The 19,562-nt window shown below is 40.0% G+C and overlaps 1 pseudogene; it reads left to right on the top strand.

Moving 5' to 3' along the window:
• The window catches only part of LOC149149593 (transcription factor GAMYB-like), a 42,595-nt pseudogene extending 24,690 nt beyond the window's left edge, over nucleotides 1-17,905 (top strand).
• Nucleotides 17,906-19,562: the final 1,657 nt, after the last annotated feature.

Raw genomic sequence — 19,562 nt, 5'->3', positions numbered from 1 at the left:
GACAGTTTAATTAGCTTGGGATTGCCTGCAGTGCCTATGTTACACTCTTCAATATCAGATTTTAATGGTTCCATTTTAGGCTTCCTAGGAACATCATTTGAATCGAATAAGTCTTCCAGAGGGTTAAACCTTTTGGTAAGAAATTATCCTTGAGATTAATTACTTCATTTTCATTATTAATTGTTTCATCAATCTCAACCTGTTCGAGGTTGTCTATATTTGACCTTGTGAATTTAGTGAGATTAAAACTATCTACTTCATTACCTTCTAGCTCATTTATTATTACTTCATCCGTAGAGTTAAGATCTATGGATCTATTAATGTCTATGTTATTGTGTGCAAATTCTTCTTCTAAAGTTAAAAAGTTGTTTATCTGTCTATCATTTGAGAATACTTGCCAGTTATGCACATTATTTGGGATTGAAGGTCTGTGCCTGACCTCAGTAGTGTACTGATGGTTAGGTTGGAAGGGTAACCTGCAGGTACTAGTAAACATTGCCAAACTATAGGCTTGCATATTGTGCTTCCTAGGAACTACTGCAAGATGTGTGTCTAGAAAAGTATTGAGTATTTCTACAATGGTTCCTCTATAAAAACCTAATCTAGTGTATTTAGTCATACTAATATGATTTACAACTAGCTCTGCGTCTCCTATGGCTGAAACTCTTTGAGCACCTAAATTCCTAACTACCTTGAGACCTAGAATGAAAGCCTCATACTCGGCCATATTATTCGTACATCTGAAATTTAACCTATAGGCATGGCCCTCTGAGTGATTGTTTTCTAAATTATAAATCCATACTCTTACTCCTGCTCCTAACTTATTTACAGAGCCATCGAATTCTAAATTCCATAAAATTTCATGTACATAGTTCTCATCATTGGTATCCCATTTATTTTTATTTCTGGCAACTTGATTACTTTCTTCATTATACAATTCTGAAGTTTCTTTAGATTCATTAGCAGAGGAAGCTGCAATTTATTTTGGTTCTGCAACAACACTATTAGGAGTTTCGTTTGGTGTTTGATCAATGTTGATGATCCAAGTGGATATTGGTGGCCACCCGCCAATTCCACTTGGACCCCCACCATTGCTTCTTTCAGTTTTTCAGTTTCCTTTTTTTTTTCCACTGGAAAAATCCGTAAAGTTTTCATTAATATATGAAAAGATTACATATGTAGATGCTATAGCATATGCCATGATCGCTGTAGATCTGTACAAAGATACAAAAATTACATATATTCCTGTCTGATATAAACATTTTGTGCTCTGTTTATCTATCAAAAGTTGTGTTGCTTGTCAGCAACCTTCAGTCTGTTCAAAGAAAGAGTAAGTTTATGCATAAAGCTGTGTTCTGTAATGTTGCTGCCGAGTCAAATATATTAGAAGTGTGGTGGACCCGCTGTAGGATAACCCGGGTCTATATAAGGCCTATGATAAAATTTCTGTTCTTGCTGATCCAAAAATTTTGTGATCTCCCATGTTCCACGTTCCATCAGCGCGACCTCCTTTGACAGCTTGTCAGCTGCCATATTATGCTCCCTGTAAATGTGAGCAACAGAGATATGGTTAAAAACCTCTTTGAGTTGCCGAACTTCATCAAATATGACTCTGAGTGTGTGCAAGTGGCATATTGAGATCTCATTGAACCAGTTAATGATAATCTGTGAGTCTCCAAATATGTTAATACTAGAGCACTGATGACTAATAGCAAAGTGAAGGAGATGGCGTAAAGTGATTAGCTCCGCGAAATTGTTGGTGCCTACCCCCAGTCCCGCTTTGATATGATATGAAAGATTCGTGGAAATGTGCAGAATGAAACCACCCCCACAGCTTTGGGCATTTGCAGCACCATCGAAATACGCCCAGGGAGTACTCTGATCAATGATGGGAGGGGGATTTGGTCGACGAGTCTTTGGGGGAGGCGGCTCAGGCAGTTCTCTGAAAGCAGAAATGATGCTGGCTTCAATGAGCGGCCAGACAGGTGGTTTATCATCCAGTTTTTCAGTTTCCTTAATTGTTGCACAGTTTACTATTTTTAGCAGTTTTTCGGGTCCTAAACTTCTGGAGCTCTTTTGAGGCCCTAAAGAACGTTTTTTTGGAAATCTACTGCCAACAATATATCGTTTAAAATTTTCTTTTCCGTCGTAGTCCTCGGATAGATCTTTCCAACGGGCTATCATGCGTGTCAAACGGAGATAATATGACCAAGTCGCGACCTCGGGAAGTTGGTTGTCCAACTCACTCCAATGGGGCCGAGAAACTCTTGGTGTTACATCTCCTCGGGTTAGCATTTTGGTTGTTTAGGGTTTGCTCTTATTGTTCAATAATAAAAAGGCCCTTGAGCCTCATTGTAAGGCATCTCAGAGGCATGTAGCCGCCGCATCTCTTCTCAGAGATAAGCTACCATCGCCCTAGTTGGTTTATTTCCATTGCTGTTTGTAAGCATATTTCAGTATTTTACATTAATGAAACGAAGTATTATTTCCATTGCATCTCTATGTTTATGGTTATCTATGTAATTTTTTGCGTTCCTATTTAAATCTGGATTAGTGGTATCAGAGCGGTCTGCTTTTTTTCTCTGTTTTTATTTGCATGTCCCCAATGAGGTCGGGATATAAGGAGTTAGGGCTTGAACTAGTCGAACCTTTGCAAGACTAGCCTCGCAAATCCCAACGGCCTCCCATGGCAGATGAAAAGAAAGACAAGGGGGCAGGAGATCCTATTAAAATCTTGCTTGAAGAAGCCCTCGAGCGACAAAGGAACGCGATGATGGACAACTTTGCCCAGATCCTTCAGCGGCTACCCAGGGGTGATGCATCGACTTCCAATAGCTACTCTGGAAACGCCACACCGTTTAAGGTACAAGTTAATTTTGAAATATCCATATTCGAGGGTCAGATAGACACAGATGCCGTCGATAAATGGTTAAATCTACGAGAGGGTTATTTTTCTATTCATGATTTTTGCAGTCAGGAAAAGATTATTTTTGCTCTTCTCAAAGCAGCACCCACGTCAAGGATTGGTGGGAAACCTACTGCGAGCAGAAGGATGAAATTTTATGCTCACTATTTTTAGCCGCACCCACTTTGAATTCATTCTGGGATGCCATCAAGGAGTAGTACTACCCTATTGGAAGCTATGAGGATCAATACATAAAGTGGACCATGCTGTGGCAGGAAAGGGACCAAGACATGCTGGAGTTTACCAATATTTTCCATACCCTTCGCACAAAGTTGGGTATCAAGGATACACAGTAGCATTTGGTACTCAAGTATTGCGGCTACCTGCACAAGTACATCTAGGAAGAAATAGAATTCCTGAACATCTCCTCGCTCGGCATGGCATATCGATATGCTGTCAAGGTCAAGCAAAAGTTTAAATAGAAGAAGCGAGACTTTGGATCCGTGAATCCGAAGCAAGGGAAAGGTGCCCCCAAGTCGCAGAACAAAGGACAAAGCCAAGGTGGGGTGGCCCAAGATAACCCGCCAAAGCTGCAAGCAAAGAATAGCATCGCGAAGCTGAAAAAGGACACGGGAAAGTGGTGTGAGTTCCATAAGAGCGCCACTCACAACACAAGTGAGTGTCGGGCAAAGTAGTCATTGGTCGCTGAGCTAAAGGTTTTAGAATCAGATGCATGTTCCGACTCTGAGTTAGAACCTGACAAGAGGAATGACAAAGGGAAGTAGATTATCGATGCAGAGCCTAATGCCACTGTTGCCACCACGAAGATCCAGAAGGAGGAACCCGAAGATCCAGAGGAGAAGGAGCATCTCTTCCACTCCTAGATGTGGGTAAAGGGCTCCCCGCATAGTTCATTATCAACAGCGGGAGCCAAAAGAACCTCATTTCGGCAGATGTCGTGAAGCAGCTGGGCTTACCGACCATGACACATCCACAACTGTACACCATCAGGTGGCTTCACCAAGGATGGCATCTCCGCATAAGCCAGCAGTGTCGCCTTCCATACAACATCAAGCCCTTCACGGATGAGGTATTATGTGACATTTCTCCCCTTGAATTTTGTAATGTATTATTAGGACAACCATACTTGTGGAAGAGACATGCTGTGTATGAATCAAGGCCCCGTGCTGTTATTGTTACTTTGGGAAATAAGTTGTACAGGATACCAGAGGTAGCACCGCCTACCGCCATCTCTTTGGTTACTGCAAAACAATGTAGTAAGCTCATTTCCAAAACTGGGAAATTTGTTTTCCTGATGATATGCCCTCAAGGAAAGAAGAAGACAGTGGCCACGATCTCCATACAGGGCCCCTCCGCACGAAAACTGTAGATGGACAAGGTCATGGAGGATTACGAGGACATCTTCACCTCCCCTGCAGGGGTTCCTCTACACTATCAGGTCAAGCACTCCATCAATCTGACCCCAAGTGCGCCGCTGCCCAATGGACCAATCTATCGGCACTCCATTCTAGAGAACGATGAAATCAAGAGGCAGATTCAAGAGTTGCTGCAAAAAGGTCACATCCGTCCAAGTTCATTGCCGTGTGGGAGCCCGATCGTGTTGGTATAGAAGAAGGATGGGACTTGGAGACTCTGTATTGACTATCGGGCACTGAACAAGATCACTATCCGTAATAGCTACCCGATCCCACAGTTGATGACCTCTTGGACCAACTGAAGGGGGAAAAATATTTCAGCGAGATCGATTTGAAGCCAGGATATCACCAGGTACCAATCGAACCCTTCAATGTGTGGAAGACTGCCTTGCCTTTTTGAATGGTTGGTTATGCCTTTCGGATTGACGAATGCTCCTACAACCTTCATGAAGCTAATGGATGACATCTTGCAGCCATTCACCAACTCATTTGTAGTGGTCTACTTGGATGACATCCTAATCTTCAGCCAGAGTTGGGAAGAGCACCTCCACCACATTCGACAGGTTCTCCAAACACTTGCGGCAACACAAATTATGTGCCAATTTGGAGAAATGCACTTTTGGCATGACCCAGGTTCAGTATCTAGGATACATTATTTATGAACACAGGGTGCATGTGGATCCAGCCAATATCCAAGTCATTCGGGATTGGCCATCTCCAACCACTCTGCCAGAGCTTTGCAAATTTCTAGGTCTTGCCAACTTCTATCACAGGTTCGTGTTTGGATTTTCTCATATCACTTGGCCCTTGAGTCAAGTCACCAAGGGAGGAGCGAAAGCAAAAATATTTTGGTTTGGATCTCAACATAAGGCATTCACAAAGTTGAAAGATCGCCTCTGCTCGACACCAGTGCTTGCATTACCAGACTTGCAACAACCATTTGAGGTCGAGACAGATGCCTTTGACTATGCTATTGGGGCAGTTCTTACTCAACATAGGCACCCAGTGGCATATCACAGTGAGACACTTCCAGACACAGTCCGAAAGTATCCCACTTATGACAAAGAGATGTATTCCATTGTGCAGGCCTGCCAACAATGGAAGCATTACATTTTGGGGAAGGAAATTGTCATCCACACAGACCACTGACCCCTGCAGTTCATACAGACCTGAGGGAAATTGCAGAATGATCGCCATCAGAAGTGGTCCACATACCTGCAATAGTTTCTTTGAATATCAAGTATAAGATGGGCAGCACCAATAATGTTGCAGATTGTCTGAGTCGACCACCGATCATGGCGTTAACCACCGTGCTCAACTCTTGTGGGCATGAGACTTCTGATTGGCCACTTCTCTACAAAATTGACCCAGAATTCAGACACACATACCAGACACTCTTGGAGGGTCAGCATGTTCTAGATTTTCACCTTGAGGATGCCCTATTATGCCACTTGGGTAGCATTTGTGTTCCTTCAAGCGAGAGTCCCAAGATGATTTGGGAAGCACACTACAGTCGGGTTGCTGGGCATTTTGGGGTCGAGAAAATGGTGGCAATACTCTAGAAGTATTTGTATTGTCAAAATCTTCGACAAGATGTCAGGAAGTACATCAGATCATGCACTGCCTGCGCCATTGCGAAACCAACCATCAAGAAGCAAGGCCTCTATACCCCACTGCCTACCCCTAGTCGACCTTGGGAATCCATCTCCATGGATTACATGTGAGGCCTTCCTTCCACTAAGCATGGAAATGATTGTGTTTTTGTGGTCGTCGACAGGTTCTCGAAGATGGCCATTATGGCGGCCTACAAGATGAATATCATAGCAGAAGCCACTGCTAAACTCTTCTTTGAATGAGTGTGTGTACACTTTGGGATCCCACTGTCTATCATCTCAGGTCGGGACAATAGGTTCCTCAGTACATTTTGGTCCAGTCTCTGGTCATTGTTGGACACCAAACTCACTAAGTCCATAGCCTTCCATCCTCAAACTGATGGCCAGACAGAGGTTGTCAATAGGATGATTGTACACATTCGGTGCATGTACAACTCCAAGCATCCATGCACATGGGATGAGAGCCTCGCCTATGTTTGGCACAGCTACAACCGGGCTCTCCACAGCTCGACTGGCCACATCCCTTTTCAGGTGGGCTTGGGATTCTAGCCACTATGTCCCATTGATGTGGCCATGCCATTTATAGCTACTCACGCAGATTCGACTCATGTCCAGTCCGAAACAGATAAGGAAAACAACTTCATTGAGAACATCCAACATATTCGCCAGTAGGTCCATGGCATTCTGGAGAAATCAAATGCCAAGTACAAGCAGCGACATGATCAACATCGGGTGCCACACAAGTTTTAGGTGGGTGACAAAGTCTGGTTGCATTTGAAAAAGGAATGCCTTACCGAAGCTTATCAGAAAATTAGACCACTCCGATATGGTCCTTACACCATTACCAAGGTTGTGGGAGACAATGAATTTGAGTTCAACATTCCCCCATTCCTTGGCCTACACCCAGTGTTCAATGTGGATCGCCTTCGGCCATACTTTCCACCATTACTAGACACATCCGACATTGCTGAACAACTCACACCCATAGACTTAAATCCATATTGCATGGAACAAGCTGCAACTGATTGGATAATGGACACACAGATCAAGCACACTCGCCAGTAGAATATCCAACTGTATTGAGTTGTCAAAGCAGGCCAACTCCTTCACCGAGGCAAGTGGCTCACTAGGGACCAAGTTCAACAGAAGTTCCCTCATCTCATGGAGGAATTCAACGCAATGGGGACCATTGCTTCCTAAGGGCGGAGGAATGATCCAAGTGGATATTGGTGGCCACCTGCGAATTCCACTTGGACCCCCACCATCTCTTCTTTCAGTTTTCAGTTTCCTTAATTGTTGCATAGTTTACTATTTTTAGCAGTTTTTTGGGTCCTAAACTTCTGGAGCCGTTTTGAGGCCCTAAACGACGCTTCTTTGGAAATCTACCGCCATCAATTCTTTGTTAAAATTTCTCTTTTTCATTGTAGTCCTCGGATAGATCTTTCCAATGGGCTATCATGCGCGTCAAATGGAGATAATATGACCAAGTCGCGACCCCGGGAAGTTGGCTATCCAACTCACCCCAACGGGGCCGAGAAACTCTTGGTGTTACATCTCCTCGGGTTAGAGTTTTGGTTGTTTAGGGTTTGCTCTTATTTTTCAATAATAAAAAGTCCCTTGAGCCTCATTATAAGGCAGCTTAGAGGCATGTAGCCGCAACATCTCTTCTCAGAGATAAGTATTATTTCCGCTGCATCTCTATGTTTATGGTTATCTCTGTAATTTGTTGCATTCCTGTTTAAATCCAGATCAGTTGAACATGATAAAAGAGTCTACATCTGAATGCATGGAGTAGATGGGATAGTTTTGAGGTCGATCTTGACTGCTTACCATGTATTTCATGAAAGTTTCTCTATATAGTTTCTTGGGTTGTCCAAACACAGAAATTGTGGCATATGACATATCCAGTTGGAGGGATCCTTGAAGCTTGGCTCCCCAAGATCTGGACAACAGCATGCCATATTTTGGTGGGATATCAGCCACTACAATGTCCATGAGGATGCTCTTGGCAGGATATTGGACTAAGGTAATACACAAATCTTTGATTAACCCTAGACATTCTACTTGACTTGAATCAAAAGAGAACAAGTCTTTGTAAGGTCTAGTAATATCAAGTTTCAATTTTTCCATCACTGATTTTGGCATTAGGTTGTGAGAAGCCCCAGAATCTAACATGGCATTGTGTAGTATTTTATCATGAATATTAAGGTTGATGTAAAAAGGGGGAATTCCTCCTTCTTGCGGTTTTCGATTAACATCTGGTCCAAATATTAATTCTGGTTTATCATCAAACAAGTTAACTGAGTCTTCGTTTTCAGTAATGTTCAAGTTCTGATTTACTTGTGATTTGTAAGTTTCGTTTTTAACTAGTTCAGTCAAAGGGATTGAAATTTTCAACTTGGATATCTCTGCTCCCAAATTGAATAATGAGGAAGGGTTGTAGACCTTTGGAACAGGGTTTTGAGTGGAATTATCTTCCTTTTGTTTACTTGGGATTTCCTTATGGGGACTTTCAGATCTAGCATTATGGGTGTTTTTCTCTGGTTCTTTAAGTGGAACTGATGTGGATGGCTGCTCAACCAGGGGTTGGTTGGCAGTTATTTCTTCAATGATGGGACTAGGAGGATTTTGGTTTGGTCTAGGGAGGATTTTAAGCACTTCCGAAACAGGAACTTTATTTGTTATTTTGGGTTGATTTTCCATTGCTTTCTTAGTTTGGTTAGGAGGACCAACATTCTTTTTACTTCTCAAATTATATTGTTTGTGCACTTCAAATATGGCAGAGTCATATCCCTGTTTATAGTCAAATGACTCTCCAGACTGGGTTTGAAGCTGTTGTAACATATGCAATTCTTCCTCATCCTGGGAGAGGAATATAGGGTTTTGATCATCTAATCCCATTAGATTGATTTGGGTATCTTGTTCGGGATCATCAAGATCAGATGATTCTGCATAGTTTTCTTGAAAAGGGGGTCTAATGTTTTGATCAGGTCCATTCTTTCCTGTGTTTTGGTTTTGATTTTGGCTTTTCCTGAAATTAGCATTCCTAACTAGGGGTACTTGTTGATTATCCCATGTTTTTCTATCTAGGTTGTCAAGTCTATCCATGATTCTTTCTACATTTTTGGCCAAAATATCTACTTTACCATCAGATGTTGAAGCTTCATCAACAAATCCTACTCTCCTTTCCATCTTTGCTCGGGCTTTTTTGGCTAAAATATTAGCCTCTACTTTTATTGCACTGGTTTGGATTTTCTCTAGGGTTGCAGGCTCTCTTTCCCTAATTTGGTAGGCCATATCTAGATCGAAACCATCAGGGAACTTCATCATTATGAGATCAGGAGGAGGCTTAAGGTTGGCAGGGATGGCATTTTAAGTGCTATTAAACCTGGTGTAGTAGTCTTGAACTGATTCTTTAGGACCTCTCTTAATGTTCTCATACTCATAAAGTATCTGCAATGGGTTTTTCTTCCTTTCCAATCTCTCGATGAACATCCTATGAAATTTTGTCATATCTGCAATACTACTAGCAGCTAAGTTTCTAAACCAGGTTCTAACTTCCCCAGCTAATGTTTGGGAAAAAAGTCTCATTCTTACATCTGCATCATCTATCTCATGTAACTCAAAATAATCATTCATTATGTTAACATGTTGCTGAGCAGTGTATAGGCCTGTAGCATCAAATAATTGAATTTTGCTTTGATAGTCCTGAGGTAGGTCATGTAACTGACTAGGCAACACCAAAGGGGCATATCTATTGGCCATGGCTAAAGCCATGGCTTGGCTCGAAGATAAGGGAAGGTTAGTTTGGGTTGAGATGGAGATGGATGAGCTAACAATACTTACAGTTGAAAATGAAAGATTTCCAATTGAAACCGAAGCATTAACAATGGAATTTGGAATATCTACAATTAAACTTGAAATATTAATAGTGGATGAAGGGGTTTCTATAACGGAAATTGGGATAAAAGGGACAATTGTGGATATAGGGGAGATGGAAGTATTTATAAGTGAACTTGAAGAGCTAATGGGTGAAGTGGGAGTGTCTATAGGTGGAAACAAGATTCTAGGTTGTATAAGGATATGTAGAATGAATGGGCCACTGGAATGAAATGAAGTGGAAATAATGGATGGTGTGGTAGTGATGGAAGGGGTATTAATAACGTTGGAGGATTGAGCAGAAAATTCAGCAGTTAGAGCAGTATTAATGGATGAGAGTGGAGTATTCAGAATATATTCATTAATTGATCTATTAGCTCTTTGAACTTCAAGGTCCGCAATAAAATAAGGATCTAGAACAGTTTCATCAAGCACACTTTCAGATTTTGTTCTAAAAAATGAGAGATCAAATTGCAAATAAAAAGGTAAATATTCTAAAAACAACCACTGGTAAGGACAAGAATTAGCTTTAACTAATGGTGTTTTATAAGCTAAACTTTCTTCTTTTTGGGATTTTCTTACAATTCTATCTGGATCATCCACAATAACTATAGGGTTTGGATCCAGGTTGGCCCTGGTATAATGAGCTTTCCTGGTAGCCAGAATTATAACTTTTAAAATGTTTTTTAGTGTAAATTTTAAAAATTCCGTAGAAAATGACTTTAAGGGGCTCAAGATGATGATTAAGATTTGCTTAAAGCTTTAGGAGACTAGGGATCGAGTCCCCAGTATGGTCAAAACTATGTTATCACTCAAAAATTTTCCTTAGAAGTTTTGGAAGAAGGGAAGGCTTCGTGGTAATCACAAACCAACTTTTAAGCATAGGCCCTAGGCTGATCTTTATTCATCAATCATACAAGAGCTTTTACAGTCTTTGAGTAAAATTCTATTGAAAGTATAAGAATCCACACATAATACTTCGAAATATGAAGTATATATACAAAAATATTTACAAAATATCTCAAAACAACTTGAGATTTAATCTCAGGAATAAAAATAGCTTCTTGCATGAAGATAGAGACAGATGTTGAACTGCTTCATGATGTCCCTTTTCTTGTGGTGTTGTTGGCTATTTTTAGTTAAGTTGGAGCCCTTTAAGCTGGCTGATATTTGTAGCATTTCTACACTAGAATCTTCTTCACTTTTATCTTTCAACTGATACTCTTTGACCATGCTACTCTTTGACTGTGCTGCTCTGCTTTTACCTGTTTTAACTGGCTGCTTTCTTTTACTGTACAATAACTTTCTAATGTAAATTTATTACAGTAAATCTGTCATATTTTTCCACCATTCCACATTAGGTAGTTTTACATTCATCATCCTTCTATAGATTTCATCTGCCTCTGTGTACTTTACAAAACTTGGCTTAGTGAGGAACAAGTGTTTCACCTCATGCTCTAGAAAAAATAATTTCTCCAATGTGTCATATAACACTTTTCCTGTTGGCAGGGCTTTAATTGCAGAAGAACTTGCTTGTTCCTTAGCCAATTTTCTTAATCTATCTCCATAGTCCAGCTGAGGCATGAGCTTGTCATTGATGACCATAGGACTGGGAAGACCCTTCTCCCTCAAAATCTGAAAGAACCTTCCTCATCTCCAGAATGGCCTCAGTCCTATCTTCTATGTTAAGCTCATGGAGCTCATATATGTTCTTGCTGTTTAGAAAGTGGATGAGTCGATTGGCATCCTCTGGTTTATTCCCCATATCTTCCTTTACTTTTTGGATAGATTTAGTAGCTATCTTCACTAATTCTCTCTGCTCAAATATAACTTGAATTGATGGCCAAATATCATTGATGGAGTCAATGATATTGACCCAGAGCATTTCTTTGGTTTGACCTAGTAGTTTCCGTATTGTTAAATCCTTCTCTAGGATTTTTATTCTCTCACCCATTCTCAATGCCTTTTTTGTTTCTTCTTTTTGCTGGAGTTGGGCAAGTTTACAATTAGTTTCCAGAATTGCTACGTTTTCCTTTAGTCTCTTCATCTCTATAGCCTGGATAAACATCTCTTCCATGGCTTTTACTAATTCTGTTGCTTTCTCTCCCTGTGTACCTGTTGCTGTTGTAGACTCTGCTGTCACTGGAAATGCTGTGGTAGGTTTAGCTGTGGGAGCCAGTGACGCTGCCAGTGTGGAAGGAACTGCTATAGATACTGTGGGGAAGACAGTTATAGAATTTTTGGCCAAGTCACTATGCTTCGACTGAATTAAAGTGTCCAACTCCTTCTCTATCTCCTTGAGTTGATCGTTTAGTTTCAGGACCAAGTCCATGAGCTCTTCATGTCCTTGCTGTGCTTCTAGGACTTCTTGTGTTTGTGGGTGATGCAGCTGGGGTATCTTTAGCTGCTTCTTGAGTGTAGCAATGTCATCATTTTTCTTTTTAATCAGCTGCTCTGTAGCTTTTACATCCTTGGGATCGTGTCCCAATTCAATCACTAAGTCCTCTAAGGACTTGATTCTATTATCCTTGGCCTGTGAGGAGGCCTTCTCCAACTGAAATTGTGTTGATGTATTGTTCAGGGAGTTCTGTAATTGGTGGGAAACAATGGCCTTCCCTGTTAATGTAGAGTAAATCATCTCTCCTGTTTGCTTGTGCAGTTCAATATGGTCAATGGGATGAATATCCCTTGCCAGTACTTCAAAGTCCACCTTTATGAAATCTGATGCTGCTCTTGGCTGCTGAGTGGTTGGCTTGATAAATTTCATCTGCATTTTCCCCTCTTTGATATCAAACGCTGACATTAGCCTTGTTTGATTGGCGGGGGTCATTTTCAGACACTGGGTATATGTTTGGGCTTTAAGCCTCTCATTCCTAGCTTTAATCTCTTTGTATCTTTCCTTTATGTCTTGATCTTTATCTGCAAGAATTCTAAAGGAGGATACCTCAACACTTTGTTGCCTCATCAATATCTGAGTTTGTGATGTGGAGGGCTCCTGCATACTCCCAGATGGAGCGGTGGGCCTACTTCTTTCAACCTCTGTATTAGTGAGCTCAGCTGAGTGATCAGTGAACTCTTGCTTAGAGGCTAGATTAGGTTTTTGCCTTTTGTTTGACTCTTGTTGTACATCAGAAGTAGGCATTCCTGAAGTGGAAGCCCCTTCTCTATTCCTTTTTGGGACCTTTTCCTCGTTCTGAGGAGTTTACATGACTGGAAGGGCACTTGAAGTAGTTGCTGGTTCTTTTGATGGTTCTGTTCTGGTTAACTGATCTCGCTTGTTTGATTGTTCCGGCCTATCTGATTGTCCTGGAACTTGCAGGAAAGAATCCTCATCAAGTTGTTTTTCTAGATCTATTAATGTGTTTTCCACAATAGCTTCAGTATTATCCCTGTCCTCTAAAGTGTTTTCCACCCATTGCAATTGGTTGGCATACTTTTCTATCTCAGGGATGTGGTGATGGATATAGGGAGCCATCTTGTTTTTTTTCCTTCTTTTGCAGATGAAATCCAAGGGATCATATCTCCATATGAAGCTCTGTTTTAATTTTAGTCTCTGAAGGATTAGGTCTGCCTCCTTTCCAACTTCTCTGCTATTACAAATAAAAGGACCCAATTGGTATTTGATCTTGAGCTAGGCTTTCTTTTTGGCTTTAACGAAGTTTACCTAATCTGAATTTATTATCTGCTTGTAGTACTCTAGGGAAAATAACCTCATTGGGAGGTATTTAGGTAGTTTGCATGGGGCCAGCTCACAACCATAAATCCTAATTTCAGTGTGTTTTTGGTACAAGTACCAATCTCCCACCTGATGATTGATGTTTAGATGAAGGACTCTCCTAATCTCAGGACTGATTCTTGGTGGAGGGGTTCCACTAAGCATGGTCATCACAGGGTGGAAAAAGGAATCTATGAATTCATTATATGAATAGGGGGAGGGATGTTGATGAATCAATGGGGTCCAGAAGATAACTGATCTTGGTTGGCCCTTGGTGTCCAATTTTTGCAAGGTAAGTGGGAATTTGTCTGATTGGTAATATAGGAAAAGGTGATACAAGACCGAGGAGTATTTGAAGACTCTCTCATTACTCATTCTGAGGAACTGTTCATGCATCCTGTCAGCTATGAACTGAGCATAGTCATATATGATAGCAGGAGGCTGTCTTGGAGTGTATATGGACATGAAGGCTAAAATAATATCTTCAATATATTCATTGGTGGTAGAACCCAAGACACTAGATATCATATCCACAATACTTTTGCCCCAAGGAGAAAGTAAAGCTGCTACATATGGAGGGGGGTCTTTGGGGTTATACTTCTCTTCTACGATGAAGGTTTGGATTATCTGGGCCAATATTGTAGGGTTGAGTTTGGGATATAAGTCCAACAAGTCTCCAATGGAGAGGGGAGTTAAGTTTTGGCCAGGCTGGTGTTGTAGCATCTCATTTATAGAGTCAGCAATGATAGTGAAAAGTATGGCCTGGTTGGGGGACATGACTGCTCTTTGACTGGGGACATAGTTGGCATGGCAATAATGTACAATTTCTGGGAAAATGTGGACACTGGGAAACTGGTACTTAGGCAAATTGGACTCCCACAGACCAATTTCATCAGCCTGGTTCAAGTATCTATCCCTACTTTGGCAGTATACTTTGAGTGGGGATTCATGGATAGAGGTGTCCTTTATCTGGAAATCCCTATCAGCCAGGGGGAGGTGGTCCAGGTTTAAGTGGGGTGTAGAGATGGGTCTCACATCCATGGCGATTGGGGCAACCATTATCAATTCTTGTGGATTTGAGAATGGGGGAGGTAATTTGCAGTGTTTCTTGGTGAAATAGGTTCTTTCATAGCTAATTTCAAACCATCTACTAAAGGTTGTAACAATCCGAACGATCCAACTACATTAGGACCCTTTCGACGTTGCACGAGAGCCATTACTTTACGTTCGGGGGCAATGGTGGTTTAGCACAGAGTAGGCTTAGGTTGGTTATGATTCCTTAATTAATTTTAAACTTAACTAAGACTACTCAATCACTAGTTTTCTTTGAAATTAACAGGATTTTTCAGTGAATTGTGGCTTAAATACCTGGAAATGAGGTAAAAATGGCTATGAACAGGGCAGCTAGTGACTGCAGATGGTTGAAGGGGTTCTGTACAGGCTGCAAGGTTATCTGGGCGGTTTGTGGCATCTTTGGAGTGCAATTGGATGTGGGTTGACGACTTCAATGTTCGCAGGTGGTGTGCATGCAAACAGAGGTTTACAACTAAAATTCCAGTGAAAACAAATGATTTGGGGCTTTTTTGGCTTTATGTGCAAAAGCCAATTTTGGCAGGTATGGGGTGAACAGTGATTGTTTTTTCATGTAGCGGGCCGGTAAATGGTTTCTATTGCACCGCTTTTGGACGCCCGATGGTTTTCGGGAGGGGCTCCCTGATTTCACTCATCGGCTAACACGTAGCATCGGGGGATCGTGGACAAACCACTTTATCGGGTAGGTATCATTCGACGGATGGGTTGGCATGATATGGATAAGGGCCGTCGAATGTGGAGGGAAGCGATCGCACAGTGATCAGGCGGGAAAGTTGCACTGAGGCTAATGGGGGGCCCGGTGGGCGCTTAAGTGCGGTGGTATAAGGGTTAATGATGGATTAAGGTGGGATTAAGCCATCAGGGTGATTAATGGAGGGTTTAAATGGCACTTTATTCCTTTTGATCGCAGATCGATTGATTAGATATTTTGGTCAGGGTGACTATATATTATAGTTTATATTTAAACTAAGGGGTGGGGTTAATTAATATGTAGGAGCTATATATATACGGGGAAAGGTGTTTTCATCGGGCTTTAATATAATAAATCAGTAATTAATGTGAAAAGATGAGCATACAAGGGAAAAATCAATAAGCAAATGATATTTTTTGTGAACTTTGATGTTTTCACATATTAACATTAATACTTAGGGTAATGTGTTTTTGTGGGTTTTTTGGAAAAAAGGGGTTTTTCATGGGGGGTTATTACTTTCCCTAGGAAAATAGTGTTTTATCCTTAGGAAAATGGGTTTTACTAGGGAAATGAGGGGGGATGAAGGGAGATGGATTTATGAGGGGGAATCTAGTACTTGTTGTCCTTAAGTCATTGAGCCGAGGGTCCGGTCCCTCCAAAAGTCAGAGAAATGCTCTGAGCCTCTTTTGACTTAAAAGTTTTTGTACTTAGAACTTTATTATGGGAAATTATTCTAGTAAAAGGTGAAATGAATGGAGGAAGTTAATTAATTGACTTTGAAGTCCATTTGCATGCTTGATTTCCCATTCACATTTGAAATACATGTTGAAAGATGATAAATGTGCCAATCATCATACTTCTCCAACCTTTCTTCTACTTACCCATCTACTCATCCTACCATTTTTACTTCTCTTTCTTAGGGTGCATTTGAGCTAGCAAACCCTTATCAAATATTTTTCCTTTTCTTTACAATAGTAAACTAACTAAATCTAACCTTATTACTTCCGAGGGCCCAGATTAAACAGTTGGGCTCCTTTTTTTTTTTTAACTATTGGTTCACGGATACCCATGGTTAGTGGGTCCGCTACGTCCAGGATCGAACAACGCTAGGGTGGACCCCACCCAAAGGGGGTCACACCCCTCGGCCTATTAACTGACCTGACCCCAAGAGCTTTCGGGTTTCGACCCTGTGACCTCCCATTGGCGAGGCCCCGGTTTGACCGATGGAGCTAACCCTTGGGGTTAGTTGGGCTCCTTTTATTTACTCTACCTATCTAATTATCTGCCAAGGTTACACTGTTTGGCCAAATTTTTATTTTCTATCTATAGACATGAAATTGAAAACATGAAATAGCCAAGTTTAAACATTTTGACTATCATGGATTGTGGTAATAAGAACAAGCTGCACACAATCATTATTATACATAAAAAGTAAATAGGAGTGGCATTTTGGCTTGCTGATTTTCATGGTCTTTTTTCTTTCCTTGGGGTTCATATTTTTCATCTTTTTTGACCATTTTGTTCTTTTTGTCCTTTGATTATTCTTTTAGGACATACCCTCTTTACATTTTTTAATTTTTTGAATATGGAAAACATTTGCAAAAGCAAAGGTATGTACAATATTACAAGGGTTAACCTCAATCATTCAAAATTATGACTCCTATTGTTATAGGAACCTAACACATACCACTGGCATGCATATGGAGACAATGACTACTCCTACAGAAAATAACTCATACACACTACCACCTCATATTCCATCCACCCATGTTGATGGCTTCTCTCCACACAACTGTGGGTTGTTAGAAGCTTTGCTGCATGAGTCTCAAGCAATGGGTGGTGGCCGGAATACGCGATCTTCATAAATGATTACACAATTGCCACCAATCTCATCAAGAAGTAACTTGACCAATTATGTTGGAGCAAGTGAGTCAGAAATAGAATGCAGTGAATAAAGTTATCCAATCACCCCTCTCGGTAGTCCCGCTGCTTCAATATTCAGTGAAAACACCCCCCCATCTCTTGAGCACCAGTCCATGGGACGAGTCATCATCCGCTCAGTCAGCAATTGGTAAGTGTTTCCATTTAGTGAGTTGTTTTCATGAAAAGAATAGGGAAAACACATGGATTTTCATCTCTTAACGTATTTCTATTTTGGAAACTACATAAACCTATTATTGCAACTAAAGGTACTGAATCTGTTATAGTCTCACCCCTCTTTTTGAGAAGGCACATTTTTTTAATTGCATTTTTGTCACAGGTGAACATAAAGATTGAAGAGCACAACGAATTTATGTCTAGCACTAACTGTGGAGATGAAGAATTTCCACGTTATTGAACCTTGCAAGGTCAAATGTTTTGCCTGTCTTGGATTGGTATGATTCCTATGCTGAGCTTGTTGAGAAAGAGCAATATGATATTAGTGATGCTCTTGCCACTCTAATCAATGATGATTTCTATGTAGATATTCAACAGATGGCTTCAAGACCTTCTACATCAAATCATGTTTGGGGGCTTGGTTCTTGCCATTAGAACAATATGCCTGGTGTCACACAAATTGCTGATCTTCCTTGAGATTTTGAATTTCATCTTTAACTATATTATAGGGTCTTGAAGATAGTCGGTGTATCAAGACAGTGTAAACAAGAGCTAATTCAATGAATTTTTGCACTTGATAGTCTTCAACATGTAGCTATAACAGGTTAATTGGATTTCAAATGCAAAAGCAAGTGTATTTATAGTATATTAAAGTGGTATCCATCTACTATGTGTGGGCTAAGCCAAATATTAGAGGCAAAGACTAAGTTTCAATTAGATTAGTAGATTCTTTTGCTGGAGTAGCAGTAGTGAGGTTAAATTGTTGTAAATGTATAGTTGGATAGTCATTGTAGAAGGTCTTTGATATAGAATTCTAATTCACTACAAATTATCATGATCTATTGGTACTTATGTAATTCTCCTTGATGGTTTTTGTTAGGATTCTAGTGGTCTCGTGTGTTTGATCATAATTTTTGGAAATATAGCATTTGATGATATATTTGATGTTGTTACGTTTGTATTTGATTCTTACTTTATCCACTTTTCTTCCAATTATGTTTTGATGGAATTTAGTGAGAAGTTATGGTTTTATGTGAAAAACAACATGTGTCTTCTGTTTATGACCTTTGTATCTCAAATGCATGAATTGTAAAGATTTTTTTTTTTTAAATACATCTTGATCCCTTTGTTATTGTGGTCTAGTTTATTTATCCTTTTGCAATTTATTGATAATTTTACTGTGTGGTTAGCAGTAATTAAAATTACAACGTTATACACTAATCATCATTGCTGCTATTGTTTCCTTTTATCAGTGGCTAAAGTTAAAATTTTATTATGTTAAAGATGTTAAGTTTCCATTGCATCTGTCTAAATATAAAACCTAAATTTTAAGATAATACAGTTTGTATGTACAATTTATATTATTTCTATACCCACTTTTATTTTCATAATTGTTGTGGCATGAAACTTGTAAAGTTCATCAATTCATTCTTGGGTTGTGCCAAATAATATTCCTAATGTCATGCTATATGATAATCTTTTGCATTAGAAATATTTTATTTGAAATATTTGAAAGATGCATCTTGCATCTGTAAATAGTTGACAAGTAATTATCGTTAATATGTGCAGTAATTGTTGGCAAGTAATTACTGTGAACATGAACAACAATAGTTGGGATGTCTTCCTTTTACTAACTTGGTGGCTATATGTAGGTAATTGCTTTTATTGCAATTATTACCATTTTTAACTTTTCAATTTGTTTGTATTGTTTGATTATGTTTTTACTTTTTCATGATCAATTTTTGGATGGGTAGATTTGGCAAATTTTCTATAAGGCCCTTTGCAAGAATTTCATGGAAATATGTGCACTGTATTTATTAATTATATTCAAACTCCTAGAACTAGGATACTGTGTTTTTACGAGAAGTAAAATACTTGTTAGTATTGGTTTCTAGTTGGGCTTTATCATAGTCGTGAGGAGCATTATGGAGAGTGCAAGTTCTTTGATCTAATATTCAGAAATCCATTATGTGGATGCATACATAGTTATTAATTATATTAAAATTTCCAGAGTTAGCATGATGTGCTTTTCTCAGAAATAGAATATCTCTAAGTGCCAGGCTCTATTGTAGTTGTTAGGGCATTATGTAGAAAACACACCTTTCAATTAATACTCAGAAAGCCATTATCTGGA

The sequence above is a fragment of the Pinus tabuliformis genome, chromosome 9 (genome assembly GCF_031772625.1).
Source record: "Pinus tabuliformis cultivar Carrire ecotype Pingquan chromosome 9, CPIR1, whole genome shotgun sequence".
NCBI lineage: Eukaryota > Viridiplantae > Streptophyta > Pinopsida > Pinales > Pinaceae > Pinus > Pinus tabuliformis.
This window is presented reverse-complemented; position numbering and strand designations above follow the sequence as displayed.